The following is a 21,167-nucleotide window of genomic DNA, read 5'->3' as shown; positions in this document are numbered from 1 at the left end:
TTCAAGATGTTCATTCATTTGAGGCATAGTAGGAAATTCCTTCTACAGAAAGAGGCAAATGGTAGTACTTTGCACCAGTCACCATAAAGGAAGAGGCACAGTAAATGATGAAACCTTTTGGATTCACACTGCACCGTCCCAAGCTGCCAGTTTTAGGTGGGTCCTGGGAAAAAGAATGAGCTCCACAGCCTGTCCAGGCTGGGATGCAGGCTGACATGCCACCTGGGCATCATGATGGAGCAGATCTGAATGTTGTCTCAGGCTTACCAAGGAAGGCACACACAAGGTGAAGGGAAACAGCCACACGTTTTGTTATCAAGCAATTGCTCTGAATTAACCCTAATTGCCAAATAATTCTAAATAATGATTACTGGTCATATGGTTCTGTGAGAGTATCAGCTGGTCATATGATTCAATCAAAGTCACACATGGTCACTCAAATGGGATGACTCGATAGTTTCGAAGGGGACGTTTACAAAGGTTTGGGCAATGCCTGTGGAAACCTCGTGACATGGTGCAGTGGCAGGGCAAAGGCAGGACGCAGACAGTGGAACACGAAGGGAGAGAAGCTGTGTGGAGTGGGTCAGGTGAACAGACCTTCTACGTTGATGGACCTTGTGGAGGGACGGCGCCATCGATGGACTCAGCTGCATCTCATTCTCCTCCCTTTCTCTGAGCTCCCACTCTGCCGCCCATCGGCCAAACCCAGCTGGAAGTCAGAGGACAGGGGAGCCCGTTGGTATGATTCTAACAGATCAGCCTCCTGAGGCACGAGACACAGCAGAGACGGGCAGAGGATAGAGTTGGAGTGACAAACGGAAGAAATCTGATCCAGCATAACAAAACAAAGGATTAAAACAATACTTTAGCTTTAACCAATCCTACTTCCAGTGTTTTTATTACTGGCTTTTTTATTATGAGCTGGAAATTACATTTTTGAGACACAAATCTGCCTAAATTTGTATAAGTAGTATTGTTTATTTTTATTCCACACCTATATAAATATGAATGATTTACATCTTTGACTTGCTAGTGTCCTTCTGAAACTGGTTGATATCTCCTCGTCATCGCTCCTATTTTACCCACAGAGAATATGATCCATTATGATTTTTGAGTGTGACCTCATTTTCATGTGACCACAGAGCTGGCCTGCTGCAGATGTGCCCCAATTATTTCAGCCATCTTCACAATTGACTCCCATCACTACGGGTTGAAGGAACCGTGTGACCATCTACACTGATTACGAAGGAGCTGGCAATGATAGGATTATCGGTGCTGTAGACCGTTCATCCCGCACAGAGACATTCTTCTCAAGAATCAGTTTTTTAAAATCAGCAGAAGGGAAGAAGCTGACCCTTCCAAATTTTTTCCATTTGAATTTTCAACTACACTGTCACCAGCATTTTTAAAAACTAGTATAGTAGGACACGTGCCCTGAAATAAGTGGCCAGCATCTTTGGGAAGAATAAGTGGGTGACAGTAACTGGACCTGAAGTTTACAGCGACACTGAACTGACCGTACTAGTTACCCTCAGGGAGCTCAAAACGGCAAGACGTGTTTTTTGAAAGACAAACCAAGACGAAGTGAGAGCACATTTTGAAACTGAAGAATAGCAAAATTTTCTGCAAAAGTATATAATATCAAAATGAAGGTTGATGGCCCAGTTTTCTTTCCAGTTATAATCGATCCTTAGAATTTCTAATAATGAGCTATTTTCATGTGTTGCATTATCTCTGCCATTGTCATCTTTATTCAAGGCCTTAAAGAAGTTCAGTTTTAAGAAGGAACTGTGGCTTCTTAAGATTAGTTTAAATTTGGGGAGTTGTGTGTGTCTGTGTGTACAGTTACAAAGTTTTAGATCTAGCAGGTTTTTGTTTTGGTTTATTTTTCCCCAAAGATGAGTTATAGAGCTAAATAATTATTGTGGAAGCCTCTTGATATAAACGTGTTTCTATTTATAACATTTCTATTATTTATTATAAGTATTACACTTATGTATTATATATTTATACTATTATTTGTTGTGGAGGCCACATGATTCAGTTTACTGCTGATGTAAAGGAAAATATTTCTTTGATCTTAACTTGCAACTCTTCAAGAAAAAGTTAGAAATCTTAGAACCTCTCTTAGCTACCATTCCATCATTTTGTTCTTTTATTTTTTCTCAATAGGTAGGACCTCATCTCATGCCTGTCTGGCGTTTTGACCTCAGTATTCCTGACAGTAGAGAGTAGTGAAGATGTGTTTCCCAGCAGTGTGAGATAGCTTCTGAAGGTATGGCAAGGGAGCAACTTCTCTCGTGTCTTATTCGGAGAATTTATTGGAACGTTGCCATCTTTTTTTTTTATTATATTACATATGTATTTCTGTTATGCTTGGTACAGTGCTTTATAATACCATGCTCAATACATATTAATTGTTGTTGATAATGAAATCCTGGAAGGAAAAGAAACAGTGAACTTCCAAGCTATTCCACTTTCTTTCTGGTAGGGCTGAATGTAGAGCTCATTGCTCCTCATTAAGGAGCAGTTACGTTTACACAGTCCTAAAATTACAGTCGGCCCTTCGAAGGCAACCATGAGGCTGATGTGGCCCCCGGTGAACATGCGTTTGACCCCCCTGCTCTAGGACCTTCAATAAGGTATCTCATTGACCCTCAATTTTCTCACCATAAAATGGGTTGACTTAGCATTAAATGAGACAATATACCCATGGAGCCTCTTATATGTAAGTACTTCCCCGTATCGTGTACACCTATGAGCTACTTTGCTCAAAACTCTCTACTCTCTCCTGAAACCTGCTTCTTCCTTTCCACGCACATGGTACAGCAGGAGTGGCCATTTTGTAACATGACCCAGTGCACTGGCCAGTGAATCCTTTCTCAGAATTTCTTGGACTAGGCACCAAGAAGTGGAGCTGAGAGTCTCCTATTAACCCATCTGAGGAAGCTGTGGGAAAAAAGTCTGGGAGTTGTCAGCAGTTAGCATAGGTCTCCCACACTGCGGCAGGCTGGTCTGGGAGAGGAAGATGAAGGAGCAGGTGGGTGGAGAGCAACAGGAGAGGCAAGACAGCAGGGAGCCAAGCGGGTGTTTGAGTGCCTGTTTCTGACTCTTCCTGAGACCTAATCCCATTCTTGTCCTCAGTTCTGTGAGGAACTCCAGGATCCTTAGAATAAACTTCTTTTACTTAGCTAGCATGCTGCGGTATGCCGTGACATCTTGGTTAAGCTGGGAATTATGTTTCCCCAAATCCGCCATGCACAGTTCTGGGTTGGAGCTGGCCAAAGAGGAGCTCCCAAGACACTGAGGGGAAGTTTTCTATTCCCGAAGGGACGCCCCGGCCAGGCAGACACAGACGTACCGTGGGGCCCACTTGGTTCTCGCTCTCCTCCACAGCATCCTGCTCCTTGCCCCACGGGCAGCTGTTCCTGCTCATTCAGAGCAGACTCGGCCTCTTCCTCCCTTCTGTCTGGGTGCTTGGCTGCAGGCCCACAGAGGAGGTAGCTGCACAGAAGGAACATCTTCCCAGACATCTGTCTGTGAGCTCCCCCTTCACAGTCCCACTGAAGCACTGGGTAGAGTTGCCTCCCAGGTTCCCCCACAAGCTCCAACTCAACCGCTCACGCCAGTGCATTTAGAAGACCTGGTCAGTGATTCACTCATGCACCCCCTCCACTTCCTCGGCTGCTCCCACATTTGTGTGAGGTCTGAGTCTTGTAATAAATCTCTTGTTCCCATAATACTCTAGTGTTCTGCTTCTCTCAAGCAGCTAGTTTGTGTTTCTTTCACTTGCATACAAATCTAAATGGTATCAATAATTTTTTCTAGGTCTTTTGCATTCCTTAAAAAGACTTTTTAAAAAGTACGTTTTTGGAGCAGAAAAATGATAAATTTCTCACATCCTTTTTTTAAAAAAAGATTTTGTTTATTTTTAGACAGAGGGGAAAGGAGAGAGAAAGAGAGGGAGAGAAACATCAGTGTGTGGTTGCCTCTCATGCATCCCCTGCTGGGGACCTGGCCCATAACCCAGACATGTGCCCTGACTGGGAATTGAACCAGTGGCCCTTGGGTTCACAGCCTGTGCTCAATCCACTGAGCTATACCAGCTAGGGCTCACATCATTCCATCATTCTTTTTTTATACAGAATGGGTTGATGATCACTAAAGGGAATTTCATTGTCACTGCCTTATATGCCCTATCTGTCGTGAACCAGGTTGAGGTAAACATGTTTGACTTCTGCCTCTCTCAGAGCGGTAGATAAAAACAACTTGAGGAACACTACATTATGAGGGCACCAGGGTCTGGAACACAGAAGGGTTTCAGGGTCTTGAACGTGGTATTAGTGACAGTGACCTTTCCTTCATCTCCATGGGCTCAGCCAGAAAAGCAGAAACTCTGGAATACACACACACATTTGTTACAGAGATTTGACCTTATGCAAATGTGGTCAAATAACCTTATGCAAATGTAGACTGTTTAATAGTCTCTGTAAGGATATTTGTTGTCTTTGTGTTTGAGCTGGAGCTTAAGGTCCAGTCTCTCTAAACCTTTGGATACCTTTCTTTACAGCAAACCAGGAAAGTCCTGCAGGCAAAGGAAGACACAGCTAAGATGAAACAGCAGAGTTAGAAGAGCTGTTTCTCTTGGCAACGAAGATTCAACACAACCCAGGCATTCCAGGTACCCGCCTTCATTGGAATCTGCTCATATGTCTTCATTTTTTGAGGTCCCAGTCATTTAGAACATGCCAAGATATCCCTTCCAAAGCGAGGGACAAGTCATTGCATCTGACCCGTATCCATTTTCTGTTGCTGGGTAACCAATAACTAGGAGGAGTGGATTACAGCCACCCAAACTGATCATCTCACAGTTCTGACAGGTCAGATGGCTGGATTGTCTGTGCAGGTATTCACCGGGCTGACATCAAGGTGTTGGCTAGGGCTGCACTTGTCATATGGGCTTAGCTGTTCACGGCTCTCCTTTTTTTGGAAGCCGTTTTAGAGATCCTCCTTTGTTAGTGGCCACGTGTAAGAGGGTGTGCCGCTAGAGCAAACTTGTAAAACTTCTTCAAAGTGAGTGCAAACTATCTGGGTGTGGGAGGCAGAGATCAGAGACACAGCACACCCAGGGTGGCCGGGGAGGGAACTTTAATAAGGTGACTTCTAAGATTATGTGGGCTGTTGGCACAGGCAGGACACATTTTAATAAAATGCTAGTAAAATAGACTATATAAAAAAATCTTTTTGTTTTGGTAGCAAGTGATTGAAATCTAATTCTACTTTTCTTAAAAGAAAAAAATAATTTGTTGGTGTAGTTGGAAAGTTCAGAAGTTCAGCTTACTTCAGGTACAGCTGCATCTAGGAGATCAAATGATTTTGCTAGGACTCTGTTTCTGTCATCTTAGCCAGGCTCCTTTCAGCCCTCCTCCCATTACTTACAATGCCCAGTGAAATGTAAATGCTGTGTAAGTCGTTCTTATACTATATTATTTAGGGGTAATGGCAAGAAAAATGTCTTTACTTATTCAGTGCAGGTGGAACTATTGCAGGCCTAATTACAGAGCACTCATAAGCAACAACATAGCATTTTCTTTGAGTATTTTTCATTGATCTGTGGTTAGCTCAATCCGCACATGCAGAAATCCTGGGTATGAACTGACTATACTATGAATCACCTTTTGTCCCTAAAGTCTTGCATCGATGGTATTGTTAGCTGTAACAACATCAACAAAAAAAAGCATATAAAACTGTCTTTTCTTTTAGGGAAAAAATATCTAAAATACATTTTCTCTTTAAGAATGGAAGTGAACTTAATTAACTTTCTTATTAGCCAAAATTTGATGGCTAGGGAAAAGTCATATGACATATGCATCTTTTCTTTCTCTTTTTTCTTCCTTTCTTCATTCTTTCTCCCTTTCTTCTTTTGTTTCTTTCTCTCGCTCTCTTTTTGTTTTTTCATGTGTTGACAGTGCTTATTATACTCAAAGGATAGAGAAGGAAAAAACTAGCTTACCACTTAATAAAGATATTTTCCCTTAAAAGTGCTTTTGAGACATTGTTCAAGAAAATGGAAAGTTATTAAAAGGGGTTATTTTGAAAATACATGAATGTTAAAAATTATATCAGTTTATGTCAATGACTCATCAGAAACCTTACAAAACTGTACTTAAAAGGTAATTATATAAAAAACTGTGAAAAGATCTATTTGTAATTATAATTGAAGAGAGCTCATCCACTGTTCTTTTTCCTGATCGTTTGTTTTCTAAAAGCCTAAACACAGGGCATTCTATTAATTTGGGTGTGATGTTGGCCATTCACATGCGTGCATCGGATATAACGTCAGGCACCACCAGGGTGCGCTGCAGTTCCACAGTGGAAGCACCAGGGCCAGGGTCCTGGGAGAATTCTCAGAGGTCTTAGTTAACCATCTTATTTCTGGTTTTGAAGCTAAGGGCGATGGAGACAACTATTTAAAAGGAAAAAGGAAGAGTTTTTTTTTTTCTAAAAATAAAGACTTTTTAATTCACTATAATTTAAAAGTTGTTAGTAAAAAAAAAATTTCTCTGAGAACATTAAGTTCCTTCTAGAAAGACTGCATTCAACTCAGTCCTGTTAGTTAAACCTTTCCTCATGGCAATGAGCAAGAAAATGACAACAACAAAAAAACAAGCAAACAAACAAAAATTCCTTTGAAACTTTGGTTTCCTAAATGCTCTGGTTGATGATAAATAAGATTTTTTAAAAGTACCAAAGTAGAGTATGTTTTATTTAAAATCATAGCAGTATCTTTGGTGTAAATCAGGCTTTAAAGATATAAGAACATTTCAACTTGAAAGCAACTTTTTTTTTCTGAGTAAAGCCCTTTTTTCTTTTCTGCTCTGTTTTCCCCAAATGTCAATATTTATGAGTCAAGGGTTGTGGGAAATGTTACCTAGAGTTCCAAGGGGCCAGCGTTTGCAGTCTTGCATCCCTGGGGAGTGGAGTGTGAGTGCCAGAGGGCAGTGCTTGGCTGCCAGGACCCGATCCCGCCTCTCTCTGCACCCTGTGCTCTGCCCTTTGAAGTGAAAGAAAATTGTGAACTCAGCTCTGCTTTGTAAAGTGTCAACTGGCACACGTTTCTGTATACCCTTTTGGCATGAAAGCAGATGCAGACTCACAGAAAGCAAAACAAAGCAAAACAGACACAATTATGCAAGTGATGTTGAGATTTTTGAGACAATATATTCCCAAGTCTAAATTCTGGATAAGACCATCTTTTTGGCTATATCACTGTCAAAACATTAGTTACTTCAGGTTTAACCTGTTTTAGGATTTTGGTAGTGTTTGTTGTTGGCGATGGTAAAGACAGTGTCAATGAGACCGAAGCCCTTACAGAGATAAGGTGCGAATCTCACAAAATATTTGTAAGTTATGGAGCTTACATTTATTTTGGAACTGAAATGTTAGTTATCGAGATGATGAAAATTCATTATTTCATCCAGGTGGCTTGTTTTAATTTGTTTACTCTCAAATTATCAGTCATTGGGAGCTGAATAAGAAAATAAAAGCCACCCTGGCTGGCATAGCTCAGTGGATTGAGCGTGGGCTGCGAAACAAAGGGTCGTGGGTTCGATTCCCGGTCAGGGAACGTGCCTGGGTTGCAGGCCAGGTCCCCAGTAGGGGCCACATGAGAGGCAACCACACATTAATGTTTCTCTCTCTCCCTCCCTTCCCCTTTCTAAAAATAAGTAAAAATAATTTTTAAAAAAGAAAATAAAAGCCAAACATGATCAAGCTTTACTAGGCAGAATAAACTGGGAGATAAACTGGAAAATCTGGGTCATTAACAAATAGAAAACCCCAGAAGTACTTGTAAAAACAGTCACCAGTAAAATATGTCTTAAGGTCAAATGAAATGCCCTGACATTTATCAGAATTTCCTCTTGCATTTTATTTGCAGGATCTCCTCTTTATTCTTTTCCTAATTTAAAGCTTTTATCTATCATCCCCACTCCATGGATGGTTAAGCTTCCTAGTGACTTAAAACTAAGTTTCACAGTTTTTAAAAATGGGTTCTTTTTACCTCAGCATTTCTGTATTTATCTCGCATTGTTTTTATATGTCTGGCCCACACACTTGACTGGTTCAAGCACTTAACTGATTGTCAGAAATTCATAGAACATTTTATTTTCCCAGATCAGGAAGTAACTGCACTACTTCATTTTGGAGAAAATTATGACAAAAGAGTTATTGAGATTAATGAAAGAAGTAACTAGGAAATATGATAACATCAGCTTTAAAAATAAAGGTTCTCTGTGGGAATAAACAGAGAACCTTTTCTTTTCTTTTCTAAACACAGGGCCTCGGCCTTTTCTTTTGTTCCCCTCCCGTGGTCCGCTGATTCCAAATGCATCTCTCCCCGGTCAGCAGGGTGCCAGTGTTCTGTTATTTAAACTTCCCAAGCCGCAGTTTCTTCATCTCTAAAACGGAATAAAAATATTTAACTCAGAGATGTTGAAAGAATTAAATTAGTAATGTGTTCGGGTCTTGTGCCCAATGTGTGCTGATTTCCTTCTCTTCATCATTGTCAGGAATACAAAAACCCAAAACTCGCTTACCTATACTGTCCCCTCAGATACCTCTGCATGGGCAGAATACAACACTTGTTGGAGCTAATCTGTACATGGCCTGACATTCCAGTCTGTGCCAGTATCGCAGATCACTGGTAGATATGCTTAATGAAATTAGCTTTGGAAATAAGACTTGGAACCCAAAAGGATAAGTTCTGTTCGGCCGAGTTTGTATTTTCTATTTGGTTCATATTCATATGTACACTTACTATACATTTATCCATTGTGCCTTCCAGATTTTATGACCATGTGAATGTTTTAAGTCTGTTGTGGAAGAGAATGACTAAAGCATAGTTTGTGAAGGCATTTCAGGTTTTGTACTTCTGTTTACTCCAAAAACTGAATTGTCACATAAAATTTTTGTCCTGTAATAAGCTGAAAAACAGCCAACTCCCCTTATCTAATAACAAATAACATGGGTTTCTATGAAAATCAAAAAAAGGGGTTTTTTATGCTCATGGGTTTCTATGAGCATAGATACCTCATGGGTATCTGTGAGGATAGCTTTTTTCTTAAAAAAAAATCCTGTGTATTCAAATGGAAGTCACCCTCTTCAGATGAGTTGTGTTAAAAAAAATCCTGTATATTCAAATGGAAGTCACCCTCTTCAGATGAGTTGTCTTGGAGATCTAGACTCCTCTTTTGACCACACTGCTATTGTTCTAGATGTTTTAGGAACTTCTGTTAGAATCATCTTCGGTACTACCTAAGGAGTATGAAAGCTAGTCTTATTATATTGTATGCTCCTCCTATTTAGGTTAAAGCATCCCTATCCAGTTGATTACCATCTGCCTTATTGAATTCCTTGGTCATTTCAAAAAATAAAACTTATACTGAGGAGAAAAAGGTTTTTCTGACCATTGGGGGCATTCAAAGCAATTCACTCTCTGTGTGAAGGAAGGCAGTTCCTAACTGGAGTTCCAAAATCGGGTTCAATAGTAACAATATCTTGGCATGTTGCCACCTATCTGAGGGGACATCATTCATCTGTATGGATAAACTTGGTGTGTTTGTTAAAGTCCAGGGACTTTGCCTTGTAGTCATGTCCTTCGAATGTCAGTATTTATGCTGTCAAATGGGAATCTTTTTCCTATTTGGGCTGATAGACCTCATACAAGGATAAATGCTGTTATTTAAAAAAAGAACCATTGTGAATTTTTAACCAGAGTCAGCTGTGTTTAGATTTCAAAAACTTCCGAAAAGAAGCGGGTGGAGGCCCTGTGCTCAGATGGGCCTGAGAGTTCCCTCTGTCCCCACGCGGGTTTGCTCAGTGAGCCATTGGAGCTTGTGTGTCGCATGGAGCCTAAACCAGTCGTCCTGGAAGGAGACGATAAAGACTGCGTGGCCCATATTTTGAAACAGAAGCAGGAAAACAACACAAACTCATTATTTGATGATGAATTTAGACTTCGATCTTGGCATAAGTATAAATAATAACAGGACAGAAATAAAGACTGAAAATATTTGCAAGCTATTTGTGTTTAATTATTAATAAAAAAGGGAGACAAAGAAAGTAAGGCCTCAGCTTAGGGTTGTACATTAGACCAAATAGAGCTGTGGGAGCTGGCAGCACCTCCAGTCTGAGGCGCTGCAGTGGGGCCTCTGGGCCTTTGGCTTTCTGAAGGGGCCCCTGTGGTCCCTGCTCCTTCTGGCATGACGGTCTTAGACCCTTTAAGCTGGGGGGCTGCCAAACCACTCATTTCCCACAAAACTTCAGCAGACTCATAGTCTGGGCTGGCCATCCGCATGGTACATTCCCAATAAAGCTATGTATTCTTTCAAATTGCTCATGTTGTAGAAAGCAGTATGTCAGGGAACCCAGGATTCTTTAATAGCTCAGTAGCTGTGCTGTATGAACTATTAAGGCAGTATCTTTGACTCACATTGGATCAGAAATAGTTCCTTCTCCTGGAAATGATTTTTAAACTTGAAGTGATATCTATTTTCTTTCCATATAAATGCTCTCTCTCTTTTTAAATAAAGCCCATGTATAATTTACTTTGCTGTCAGAGATGTACTTGCTTTTCTTTTCATCAAGACCTAGAGTGTCAGGGACAGACATCCATCCTTGTGCCCCTCAGGGCTGTATGACCTAATGACCCCCATGGTCTTGCCAGGTCACTTGCAGGGAAGGAAGGCCTCTGGGAGGGAGAGGAGCCCCTGAACTGTCCTTCCATTCTCCTGCTGGCCTGACGCCAGCATGTGTTTGGCAGCTTCAAACCTCCGTGGAAAGAAATGATAACTTAGAGCAGAATGTCTGGAGCAAATGAATAACAGATGAGTTCCCCAAATCCCAGCAGGACAACTAAATAAAAGGAGATGTGGTTTTAGAGATATATCTATGTTTATATCACAAAATGTACTCTACTTTCTGTTTTTTAACCTTCTCTTAGCTAAGTAGGGTAACATTCTTCCTTAGCTAAGTGAAGGAAACCAGACACAAGAGGCTGCATAGTGTATGATTCCACTTATATGATATTCCATAGAGACAGGAAGCAGATTAGGGGTTGCTTGGGATGTGGGGGAGCAGGGAGTGTCTGCTTAATGGTATGGAGGCTCCTTTTGGGGTGTTGAAAAAGGAACTAGGTAGTGGTGATGGTTGTGCAACATTCTGAAGGTATTTAATCCTACTGAACGGTACATTTGAAAATGGTTAAAATAAAAAATTTCAGGCTGTATGTATTTACCACCACAAGCACTTTTTTCTTATTAAGTAAAATGCTGGTTAAATGCAATAGGGAGAATAATTGTTAAGTAATTTGCACTCATCAATATCTAGTAGTGGGGAGGAAAACATTATTACCCCCATATATCTGAATGGAGAAAAGCAAATATTCCAACTACACATTCGTTTTCTGTATTTGTACTTTTCAGCAACTATTAGGATCACATGACTTTTTGCATTTATTTGTCTGTGGGGAATGCTCTTAGTCTGAATGAGCACCTCAGAGGAGAGCTGTCAGAACTTACAGCTCCATATGGTGTTGAGTGATAAAAAAGCATGTGTGTCTCTATGAGATCAAACTGATGGTTGCCAGAGGGGAGGGGGTGGGGGCTGGGTGGAAAGGGTGAAGGGGAATGTAGTCAATAATATTGTGAAAAGTATGCAGGGTGACAGACGGTCACTAGGCTTAGTGAGGTGATCACATTGTAAGATATATAAACACTGAGTCACTATATTGTACGTCTGAAACCAGTATAATGCTGTACACCAACTATACTTAAGAAAAGAGAAGAAGGAGAAGACTGGCCAGAGGCTTCCTCTTGTGCGCGCACCAGCAGCGCGGGGGCAGCTGGGGCCCAGCAGTCTGGCGCTCGCTCCTCTCTGTCTACCCCTCTCCCTGTCTCCCACCCCACCCCCGCCCCATTCCCAGAACACTGGGGGACCTTTGAAGAGTCCACGCTTCCCATACTTTTCCTGGGCCTGGAAGTTCCTCTTACCTTCTTCATTCAGCACAATTTCTTCAACTTCCAAACATCCCACAAAGTATGAACTGCAAGAAACGTTAGAGATCACATCACACTGGTCAGCAATTAATGTTCAAAACCACTCTTGGAAGAATCTCCTATTGCATCTTTTCTTCAGATAGAAAAAATAGCATCTGAACTCTTAACTGAACTCAGTAGAAAAATATACACGAAAAGCTTTTATGTGTATTTTTCTCCTGGGTTCAGTTTTTTTTGAGGGTGGTTGCCCTGGAGGACTCTCACTCTACTGCGTGAAGCCCAGGGAGAGAGTCAGGGAAGTCCAGGTCTGACCACGTGGGCCTGAGCAGTCCTCTGGGGAAGTTAGCAGTGACCCTGGGCACATGGGTTCTCTTGACTTAGTGTGGCTCTGGCAGGGGCGGTGGTGGAGGGGAAAAAAGAAGGTTCTTGTGCTGTTACGATCTGCCTTTGGGTTAAACTGAACCGTGAGATCAGAGTGGTTTGTTTGTTCAACTAGTTTATTTTTTAGTGAAACACTTGTTTGTTTTGTTTTAAGGAGTTTCTTAGGAAGAATTAAGGGCAAAGTGAAAATTACTTGTTTCTTCCATGTAATCCTAATAATAACTATAAGTTTGTGATAATCTTTTGGTTCCCACCAAAAGGTTTATACTCGTGTCTTTGTATGCGTGTATTTGATCATTGAAACGTCTTCCTTTGACCAGGAAAGCTATTTTTGCTCTGTATATTGAAAGTTAGTGTTGCTAAATGCACTAAAGGCAGACCTTGCTAAAATTCAAAGTTAAAAAAAAGTATTGAACTTATTGAAAAAATTAAAAATTGGCTGAAAAGTTAAGAGTATATTAATTAATGGTTTTCTCTGGTATTTTAATTTTTACCTGTGTTTCTTTCTCTCTCTTTTTACCCCCCAGTAATGAGCAAGTGCTATTTTTATAAACAAGAAAAAGCAGTATTAAAAAATTTACAAAACAAGCCACTTTATTTTAAGCAAATCTATTTCATTGAACAGCACGATGAAGCCTTTTGGGGAAACCATCAAGAACAAGTTTGGAACTGAGAAGCTGCCTATCCCACACCCATTTTTACAGCGCTTTTGTCCAAAAATGGTGAAAATTTAGACCCCCTTGGCGAAAGTTGTATCTCACCTCAGTGTTAGGTAAGAGACCCCCTTATCACAGTTAGAATAGTATTCATTGTATTTTTTTATTTCTTTATGTAATCTTAGAAACTAAATATTAAAGAAGTGGGACTTAGTTTGCAAGTTATTTTTCTTATTGGGGAATATCCAATTTCCTTAAAAAATAAAGCAATTACCAGGAAAAATCAGAATATATTATTCCTTCCATTACTGTGATTCCTCGCTTTAGCTCATTTATGATGGAGTCATCTAGGTGTCTGGGGTTTCTGATAATTTTATAAATTTAGCCCTGATTGGTGTAGCTCAATGGATTGAGTGCAGGCCTGAGAACCAAAGAATCGCGGTTCGATTCCCAGTCAGGGCACATGCCTGGGTTTTGGGCCAGTTCCCAGCAGGGAATGTATGAGAGGCAACCACACATTGCTATTTCTTTCCCTCTCTCCTTTTCTTCCCCTCTAAAAGTAAATAAATCAAATCTTTAAGAAAATTTAGTTGTATATCCAACATCCGATGATAACAAAAGTGACATCTGATTACAACAATGGTAACATGTGCTTAGTGTTTTGTGATTTGCAGAGCACTTGTGTGCATATTCTCTAATGGTCCACAGCATCATCATGTCCAGATAAGGAAACTGGCTCTGACTGGTCAAGAGGCTGACTCAGTGTCAGCACCAAATGACGTCCTGAAGAGGACTGTGTGCTTTAGAAACAGACAGACTGGGATTCAAAACCAGCCCCATGGTGTGCGAACTGAACAATGACCTGTTTATCCACGTAGAGACCCATTTCTTTCTCTGTCCTAACTGTGTCTTGAAATAACAAATGTGAAGTGCCTGGCACATAGTAGGTTGTCAGTGAATGTCAGTCCTCTTCACTCTCTCTTTTACTAACTGAATGCTGGATTCAGAGCGTCGTTTAGGAAACAGACCTCTTGGTTTTGGATGCCCGGCCTCCACACCTTCTCGTTTACTGTGCTGGGGCATGTTCATGCTCTGGCAGAGCCAGATAGCAGACGCCCAGACTGACCTGTCCACCCTCAGCACCTCGTATGGGGCCTGGCACTAAGTAGGCCCTCGATACGTATTCGTGGTGTGAACTAGTGAGCTATCGAGTGAATCCACGTGTTTGGTTCCCGGCCACAGCACCTGAAACACCCGAGGGTGCCTGCGCCACCTGGTGTCTGCTGACTTGGCTGCACAGGCCACTGTGCAGCCCACCCTGTGCTGTTGTAGTAGAGACCAGATGACTTCTGTTCTCCCTTCCATCTCTGTTAGTTTGAATCTCTGACACGGATGACGACAGACCTCTTCCCTGTGCCCGGGGATGGGAGCCCTGAGGTGCAGAGCCGTAGCCCGGGTGCCAGAGCAGGGACGTGAATGATCTTCGTTAGCACGGGCACGGGCGTGGACTGTAAGACCGGGAGGTGCATGATCTCCGGTAGCGCGGGCACGGGCATGGACTGTAAGACCGGGAGTTTTGAGGGTGTGTTTTCCGTCCTGGCCTGCGTCCCAGTGGAAAATGAGCATTTCTTTCAATTACAAATACAGGCAACACATCACAGTAGAGTTAGCAGTGCTTATGGGTTTCCCACCAATAGAAATCACTGATATTTCTTATCATGTTACAGTTGTGGGCAGATCTCTCAAAACATCACCTACACTCATGAGTACTTTGAAATTATGCTAGTTATTTGACCTGCTGCTAGATTTTGTTATTTTGTTAACACAGGAGACATGTATTGCCTCATCACAAATTTGTTTCTAAAAATGTTCTGATAATGGTATAGTAATGCAGCTGATGTTCTTAAAATTCTATGTATTTTGAAAAATGCATTTAAGAATATTATTCACTAGATTTTTAAAAGTGGTCACGATCCAAAAAACGTCAAGAACCCCTGCTATGGATTGAACGTTTGTCTGCCCCTCAAATTCATATGTTGCAGCCCCAATCCCCCAATGCAATGGTGGTTGGAGATGGGACTTTGGGAGGTGATTGGGTTTACATGAGGCGTAGAGGGTAGAATCCCCATGGTGGAATTAGTATCTTTGTAAGAAAAGGAGGACAGCCCCTTCTCTCTTGACCATATGAAGATACAGCACAAAGGTAGCCAGTAAGCAACTTTCATTAGATACAGAGTCTGCCGGTGCTTTGACCTTGGGCTTCCCAGCCTCCAGAATCATGAGAAACAATTGTCGACTGCTGTAGCCACCAGTCTTTGGTCTTTCACTATAGCAGCCTGAACTGACTGAGCCCCTGTCCAAGGAGGGCCTTACCCTGAGAACTAGTCACAGAGTCGGAACTGGTGGTGCAGCATTCACTGAACAAAACACCCTTTATTCAGGTTTCTTTCATGATGGTGTTGTTGTCCTGCTGAGCCGTATTCTCATATCAGAATTGTTCCCGACTCGTTCTGTGCCCCATTTCAGACTCAGCTAGTTATATGAGAATTGATAGGTTAAAATATTAAACTACTTAAGACAACAAATTAAAGTGCCTCCTTGGGAGCATGACTTTAGGAAAACTGAACTGACCCATTGACTCATAGGCCCTGGCACCTTGACAGCTGCTTCCCCCTTTGGTAATGACTCTGAAGACACGTCAAATGGCTTAATGTTCCACATTTTAAAAATGTGCTGTGAATTTGTGGGGAGGAATGGTTTTTCCTTTAAATGTCACTTTATTTGTTTTTTCTCCACATATAAACATTTTTCTTTGGAGAGATCAAAAGATATAAATTCGTATTGATTTATTTATATTGAGTGCTTTTATTTGGCCTTGTATGCATGCTGAGTACTCACAGAAGGTATTAGATTAGTGAGTCTGGAGACTGAAGTCTTCTATTTATCTACTTATTTGGGAAACAGAAGATCTCTAAGTCATTCGATATAAACTTGCCTGCACTATGTAGCTAATTGTCTCAACATTTACCCGGGAAACTGGAGTTTTAACCGTGCATCCATCACAGGGCCATAAAAACCCTAGCAATCACTCTAAATCATTGTCTAAGGAGGTCCTTCCCCCTCCAGCCTTTTAGCCTCTCCCCTGGCATCACCAGGAGGCCACAAACTGGTATTCTGTGACTTTCCTTCTCCCTTTTGCACCCAAAATACTTAAGGTGGCCATAACTCTTCTCTAGCCCTTCCTAAATTCACTTCCTTTTCCTCTTTATCTTTTCTCTTAGCCACTATGGGCCTATTTTGCCCTCTGTTAGTGGTGCTTATCAGTTGCTCCTGAACTAAGCAGGAAAGTGGGTAAGTGGATTTCCAGGAATATTCTGGAAGCTGAATAATCTGGTACAGGAGGCGACACAGGCCCTGGTGCTGTTAGCTGTCCTTTTACCAGAACAGCTTTATTCTGGTACAGTTATCGGAATACTTCCAGTAAAACTTGAGTGAAGAGTTCTAAGTGTAGAAACCACTGAACTAGAGGATTCTCTTGATGTGTGCTTTGGCCGTGGTACATGCTAGGGGGAGACTTAGATTGTCAGGTTATCCAATGATGTAAAGCATGATGAGTGTGTAGTAGTAGCTACTCTGTTGGTCCCTGAAGCCACATGCCCATGTGGCCAAAACAACAGAACTATGTGGTTAGTTACTTGTCTTTTAAGACCATACTGGGTTGCGTTGTGTCCCTACAAAATCCATGTCCACTTGGACATGAATGTAGAAATAGATTTTAGCAGATGTAAGACTGGGATACTAAAGGTGGTCTCAGAGAGTAGACAACCGGCCTTGAGCTGTTTAGCAGGACAGGAGCACTCAACAGCCAGATGACAAGAAAACCTTATTGCTGGTGGTAGCATCACAATAACTAAAAGTTCCTGGGCCAGTCTCCGCTGGGTCAGTGGGGAGCCCCAGAGGACAGAGATTTCCCCTTAGAGGAGCACTGTGATGATGGGAACAGCCAGCTCCTGGAGCCATTGTAGTGGGGTCTGAATGCCAAACAGTGGGGATATCAAATATCTGTGTGATTGGAGCTTCCTGTCCTACACTTTGTCATGAGGTGGAGCCCCCAGACTGCAATGCTGTGGTATTGTATGGTGCAATGGTAGCTCCGGGAGCGAGTCAGAGGGCACAGCGTTGCAGGGATAGGTAGCCTGACCCCCCTGTTACATTCTTCTTTTGCATTCATAGCTTTTTCCCTCAGCTTACCCCTGTGGTTTCTCTAGGAGTTCACTATGACCAACTGAGACAGGAGAAAAACATGCAGCCTGCTTTGTGGATGGCTGGCTTAATATGTTGGTGATACCTGAACATGGATGCTGTTGCTCTATGCCGCCCCCTGCAGAGTGTACCCTATAGACAGTAACCAGGGGAACCCTCCCAGTGGGTAGAGTTTTCAGCAGTACACTTCTGTCATCCCGTATCTTATATGACAGAAGTGTTCTGAACATTGGCAAATGACTTGTCTTGTTTATTAGGGGCCTGAAAAGAGCAAGATTGGAAGACTGAAGTAAAGATCTGGAAAAAGAGACAGGTGAATGGACTTACGAGTGTGAGCACAAAAGTCTTTGTGCACGAAGAGTGTCTGCTAGGAAGCATCCACAGCAGAGGACTTGTTTGGCAATAAGGTGGACAAGAGTGTATGTCCAGTGGATGTCAGCCAGCCTCTGTCGGTGCTTGTGCAGTGGACCCATGAATGGCGTGACCCACGTATTTCAGTGATCTATTGCAATGTGACAAATCACACCAAAACTTTGGGGCTTAAAACAGTGATTGCTTTGTGTTTTAATCTCTCGTGATTCTGTGGATTGCATAGTGCCTGTGCTCAGAGGTGGCATCTCCTTGTGGTAATGCTCTGACATGGTCTTCAAATGCTTAACAATTTTAAAACAAGAGACCCTGCATTTTCATATTTCACCAAGGCCTACAAGTTATATTCTGGGGTCCTGGCTGCCCGAACTATTCTGTCACCTCCTAAATAGGGGCTGTGACACAGTTGCTTTACCCTTAGGCCCAAGTTCAAAACTGCTTTTAGTCAACAATAGGATTGCATGAGGCTCCTAACGAGATTATTCAACCTGGGGGAAAAGTAGCTCAGAATTTAAGATAACTCCAGACTTCTACAACAAAATAAAAGTCTTTCTGAAGAAAAAGAAGGAGAAGATGGAAGTGAGGAAGAAGGAGGAGGAGGAGGAGGAGGAGGAGGAGGAAAGTGTTCCAGGGGTAAAATACCCTTAAAAGCCTTTCATAATTTGATATTTGAGTTCTTGGCCCCTCACCCGTATTGGCTGCCCGGAAGCACAAGTCTGTCCACTTGTCTGCTGTCAGTGTTCAGGGAAGAGCCAACTGGAGGTCTGGCCCTACCCAACTGGAGAGAAAAACTCTCCGTTTCTATGCTAACTAATGCCATCCATCATTGATGAATATGAATGAATACCAGCTCCAGACACAGGAGGAAGGCAAACAACCTAAAATGGAAGAACAAAGTTGAAATGACAGTTTATCCTGGAGAAAACAGATAATTTAAGAAACAGAGCAGAATTTTATTTTATTTTTCTTAATGCCTAATTTTTTTATTTTATATTTTTAAGATTTTATTTATTTATCTTTAGAGGGGAAGGGAAGGAGAGAGGAAGAGAAACATCAATGCATGGTTGCCTCTCATGCGTCCCCTGCTGGGAACTTGCTTGCAACCCAGGCATGTGCCCTGACTGGGAATCGAACCGTGATCCTCTGGTTCACAGGCCCACGCTCAATCCACTGAGCTACACCAGCCAGGGCAAGAAACAGAGCAGAACTTTAAAACTTCTAAGTACTATTTTCAGAGATAGTTAAGAAAATATTTCATGCAACAAACAAAACCAGGAGAAAGCAGACTACAAGAACAACACGCAAAATTTTTAAAAGAGAGTGGCAAAATAAAAAAAAATGTATGGACTAGCTATATCATAAAATTGATGGAGAAAAAGAGTAAGTTGATAACTTAAAAGATAAAATGAGATAATCTTTCAGATATTACAGCTGAAAAGAAGGAGATGGAAAATATGAGATCTTTTTCCTTAATTTTTATACTTGCTGCCTGAGTCAAATAAAACTCCGAATAAGTACTAATTAATACATTTCCTCCAAATCTTAAAGGCTCCAGTCCTCAGAAGGAAGGGCTCTCCGAGGTCCAGGCAAAGAATAACAAACAAAAGCGGATCAGAAAATGATATTGTAATCTCTTGTGTTCGCAGCTGCATCATATGCCTTCCTATGTCACTTGCTTGGTAAAAATTTGTTGAGTGAATGAATGAACAGACAAAAATAGCCTTATGAAGGCTCACAATTCCCAGGAAAAAGAGAAAAATCTCAAATGTGAGACTGAAAGAACAGATTCCCTAAAGTGGATACGCACCTCACTGTTAGCAGGTGTCTCTTCGGCAACCACAGGGCCGGTGGCAGGACACCTTCACGGCTGTGAGGGGCACGACCTTTTACCTGGACTTCTGTACCTGGCAAAATGATCAATTCAGTGTGAAGAGCAAATGAAGACATTTCTAATGTATTTTGTAAAAAGACGTTTTCTTCTGTGTGGAAATATTACCCAAGGATATTCACTGGCAAAAAAAAAAGTTAAGAAGCTTAAGAGGAAGATACAGTGGAACCCAGGAGTTCAATGATAAGTGATTTCAGGAGGACGGCTGTACAGAGGCTTAGAAAGCAAGAGTCCGAGAGCACACAATGCAGTGTGCAGACGATGTGTTGCAGAATGGTGCACCTGCAACCCAAATGACTTCATTAACCAGCGTCACCCCAGTGCAGTAAATAAAAAGGAAAAGAGAGAAAGCAATAGTCCATAACAGAACAGGAAGTATTGTGACTTTTTATAGTGAAGTGTCAGAAAGATCATTACTTGCTGAGGATTTGCCAAAAGGAAGCCAGTCTGGTGCCGCTACCGTTACTCCCAACAGTCTGTTAGGAGAAGGCTACATGTGGGAGTCCAGCTGGCGGTGGGGGCCTTCCCGTGCCCCCACAGGAGCTTCCTCGGCTGTGACCAAGCCTAGAGCCATCTTTGACTCACACTCTCCGAGATGTGGAATCTCAAATCCATGGTCCTGAAGCACAAGTTGGGAGAGCTTGCCGGTGTTCCTTGGAGTTTGAGGGCAAAGGTGACTCCAGAGGATTTTGAAGCTAAGAGAAGGTGGACTAAAGTTTCCTGTGGCAGTAGAGGGTGGCAGTGGGAGCAAGCTGTACTTCCTTCAGGAAGGACAGGAGTGCCAGAGTTACCTTGGGGCAAGTGGCCAGGCTCTAGTCATTTCGAGAGAGCTTTGCCAGAGTGAGGGGGCCCCAGCAGAAGGAGGCTGCAGGGCTTGCTGCCAAGGCACTGAGCTACGTGGGGGTGGTAGCAAGATGTCAGCTGCAGAGAGAACTCAGTATATTGCTCATGGCAGGAAATGGTGAGTTTTGGAGGTCTCTGTAGTTTTGTGTGTGGCTTTTGTTCATTAACGTTCCCTATGAGCACCTGCCACAACAGGGGGCAAGGGCAACTAAGTGTTTCCCAAAGAGAATCACCAATGTGGTCTGAGCTCCTTTCGTCTGTGGTACTACCTTTCCCTTCCCCCATCTGGGGTGATCCCGCAGCAGGAAGGGGAGAGAAGTGAAAGAGCAAGGCCGTTCTGCCTTTCTCCCTCGCTACCCTGGGCTGGGTCAGGCCTGAACTGCAGGAAGGGAAAAGCTTTGACATGTGGGAGGGGTGAAGGTTTGGGTTTAAACTGGACTGGCATTTCAGCATCTGAAAACAAGACTTTTCTAAATTCCTGAAAGGGGCAGGAGAGCTATAAGATCTGCCTGGGATATAGTTAAAGAGGAGAGAGGGCAAATCTGTTGAAGCCTTGCTTTAAAACGAGGTGTTCCTGTTATTTGGATATGGAAAGACCAATCGTCAGGAGACAATTGCCCTTGAAAAGACTGTCATGCTCAGAGACCCCGTGAAGAGGGGCCCCACTGTGTGCTGGTGTTTGTGTGTGAGGGGGAGGCACACAGAGAAGCA

The 21,167-nt window shown here is 42.3% G+C and overlaps 1 protein-coding gene across 1 annotated transcript in view; it reads left to right on the top strand.

The window, feature by feature from the left end:
* Positions 1-21,167, top strand: part of TTC29 (tetratricopeptide repeat domain 29) — a 592,695-nt gene that overhangs the window by 10,491 nt on the left and 561,037 nt on the right. The window contains exons 3-4 of the mRNA XM_037162386.2: positions 2,173-2,275; positions 4,571-4,681. The gene's annotated coding sequence lies outside the window, so the exon portion shown is untranslated. The remainder of the gene's footprint in view (positions 1-2,172; positions 2,276-4,570; positions 4,682-21,167) is intronic.

The sequence above is a fragment of the Artibeus jamaicensis genome, unplaced genomic scaffold (genome assembly GCF_021234435.1).
Source record: "Artibeus jamaicensis isolate MK-2021 breed Jamaican fruit bat unplaced genomic scaffold, CSHL_Jam_final scaffold_537, whole genome shotgun sequence".
NCBI lineage: Eukaryota > Metazoa > Chordata > Mammalia > Chiroptera > Phyllostomidae > Artibeus > Artibeus jamaicensis.
Note: the sequence above shows the minus strand (reverse complement) of the source record. Positions and strands in the feature narration are given on the sequence as shown.